Source organism: Triticum urartu, chromosome 7 (genome assembly GCF_003073215.2).
Source record: "Triticum urartu cultivar G1812 chromosome 7, Tu2.1, whole genome shotgun sequence".
Classification (NCBI taxonomy): domain Eukaryota; kingdom Viridiplantae; phylum Streptophyta; class Magnoliopsida; order Poales; family Poaceae; genus Triticum; species Triticum urartu.
The window spans coordinates 708,634,927-708,637,891 of NC_053028.1; the positions used below are offsets into that span (position 1 = coordinate 708,634,927).

General features: G+C 53.9%; 1 pseudogene; it reads right to left on the minus strand.

Annotated features, from left to right (window-relative positions):
- Positions 1 to 526: 526 nt before the first annotated feature.
- Positions 527 to 1,884, minus strand: LOC125519548 (annotated as a pseudogene).
- Between the last annotated feature and the right edge of the window lie 1,081 nt (positions 1,885 to 2,965).

The following is a 2,965-nucleotide window of genomic DNA, read 5'->3' on the forward strand; positions in this document are numbered from 1 at the left end:
TAAAACTCCTATGGCTAAGTGAGGGCGTTCAAGCCGCATAGTCTGGTTGCCTGGTTCGTTGTGCTAAACAACTCCTTCAAGGACCATATAATTGGATCAAGATTGTTTAGATTCCATCCCGAACACCCCCATACTACCTACGTGGGGGCAGAAGCCGACGACTGGCCAACCCTCAGATTTCATACAACACGGCCGCACAGGAGGAAAAAAATTAAAACATAAACAAGCATTATATTACACAACATTGTTGATTCATGTTACAGGACAGGATAATACGGATATTTTCATGGGAATATAACATCCTTCACACATTACTCTGCCACAAGGCGGGATCCCTCCAGGACACCATCAAAATATAACTCGGGACGGCGGTGCTCCTTGCCCTCAGGCGGCCCCTCGGTCATCAACTTCTTGGCATCCATCTTCGCCCAGTGCATCTTGACATGGGCAAAGGCCATCCGGGCACCTTCAATACAAACCGATCGCTTTATGACCTCAAGCCGTGGGCATGCACTAACAAGCCGCTTCACAAGCCAGAGTAGCTGCTGGGTATCGGGGCGACAAGCCATAGTCGGACTATCAGGTCCTTCCTGGCTAGCTCGGCTGCCTTGTGCAGCTCGACCAGCTGTTTCAGCTCGTCGCTGAAGGGCACCGGATGTGCTGGTCCAAGATATTGAGACCAGAATAACTTCTCCGTAGAACTCCCTTCTTCGGCTCGATAGAACTCAGCAGCATCTGATACGCTGTGCGGCAAATCCGTAAATGCCCCTGGAGAGCTCCAAATTCGGGTAAGTAAAAGGAATGTTTCCTTCACAGACTTGCTTTGCATAATGAAAGCCTTACCCACCATGATCTTCTTGGCCGTCTGGATTTCCTGAAGAGCACTCTGGGCCTCGGCTCGGGCCTCTTGTGCGCTCTGGCGGGCCTTTGCAAGTTCGGATGCTTGCATCTTAGAATCACGCTCCAAGGACTCATACTTCTTGACGGCGTCCTGGAGCTCTAGCTGGACCTCGCTGACCCGGGCCTCGTGTTTCTCGCACGCGGCGCGCTCCTTGGCCGCTTTGTCCTCGGCCTCGGCTAACGCCTTCTTGAGGGCTGCCACCTCGGTCGTGGCCCATAATAAAACTCATGACACTTTAGTCAGCACGAAACATTCATCCTTCCTCAATTCACGCGCAGATCACTGCATACCTTGGCTGTCCTCCAACTACTTCTTCATGAGGCCGAGCTCTTCTTTGGCCCGCTCCAGGCTCTGCTTTAGGTCGGAGACCTCCGCAGTATGAGCGGCAGCAGCCAGCAGTGACGCCTGCTTATTCACATAGACATCTTATGTTAGACTCCTGCGAAAATTATTTTGATCCTCTATTCGGCCTTTTCTTTTCGAACATCGAACAAAGCATTAGGGGCTATTGTCTACATGGTGATATCCTTTCTACAATTACATTACTTACCTCAAAGCCTGTTAAAAGGCTAGTGCAGGCTTTGGTCAGTCCGCTTTTGGTGGACTGAACCTTCTCGATTACCGTGCCCATAAGGACACGGTGCTCATCCACAAGGCGCTTCCAGCAGATTATTCGGTGCCCCGGGTTGGACAGGGGTCACCGGCGGAATACACATACCCCCTTCTTTCGAAGGAGGTTGCGTGCCGGATTTGGGAGCCGCATCGATCTCCGAAATCGAGTCCGACTGAGGGCCGGACCGAACAGGGCCCTCCTCGCCACCAGTCTCCTAGGAGATCGGCTCCCGCTGGTGTCCGGCGACGGAGGCATCGCCTTTCAGCGCCTCCTGAGCCTCTCCCCGGCCCGAGAAAGTCCTTCGAGACAACACCTCCGCGTCGTCCTTGGCCTTGGGGGAGTCAGCGGGCGGCGGTGATGCGCTGGCCATCTCCTTTGAATCTAGCGAACCCTCTGTCGAGGATCGCAGGGAGGTGTCGTGGTCTGGACTGTGATGGCATAATTTAAACATATTAATATTACAAAATGGAAAGGCCAGGCATTTGTACGTCCATAAGGTTTTTGGTACTTATGAGGCGGCCCGAGGCTTGGTCCGGGGCATCCGCCCCGGACTGCTATCGACATCCCATGCGGAGTCATCCGCAAGGGAGCCCTTCCCTCTCTTAGGCGCCTTCGCCTCCAAACTTGGGGAGGCCCCCTTTTATTCCTCCCCCTAGGAGGGGAGTCTCTTTATTCCTCCTCCTCCTCGTCATCTTCGACGGCGGAAGAGCGAGTCCCATCTTCGGACGTCACGTCCGAAGCGCCTTTTCGGCGAAGGCCACTCCGGCCCCCCTTGGCTGTTTTCTTGGCCTTCTTCTTCGGCACATCATAAGGCGCCGGAAACAGCATCTTCGTCAGAAGCGGGGTCTCTTGGTCTTCGGGCAGTGGAGCTGGACAGTTAATCTGCCCCACTATGTCGATCCAGGCCTAAAAAAATTGATAGGAAGGCTTAGACTCCTTCACAGAATATGTCAGTAAAGGCTATACCTTGAAAACATGAAAGAACTTACTGAATTAGCCTGTCGTTTTAAGCTGAGCCCGCGATCCTCGGTCGTTCGCGGTGGTGTCTCGCTGGCCTTGAAGAGAACATTCTAGACGTCTTCGTGCGTCGTGCCGAAGAGCTCTAGCAGCGTCTGGTGCTTGGCCGGATCGAACTCCCACAAATAGCAAGTCCAGCGTTGGCACGGAAGGATCTGCCGAATGAGCATAACATGGATCACGTTCACAAGTTTTATTCTCTTGGTTATCATGTTCTGAACGCACGTCTGGAGCCCAGTTAGCTCGTTCGAAGAACCCCAGGTTAGGCCCTTCTCTTGCCAGGAGATGAGCCGCAGCGGAGCTCCGGGTCGAAATTCGGGGGCCGCCGCCCAGTTGGTGTCGCGCGGCTCGGTGATGTAGAACCACCCCGACAGTCACCCCTTCACCGTCTTCACAAAGGAGCCTTCGGGCCATGTGACGTTGGGCATCTTGCC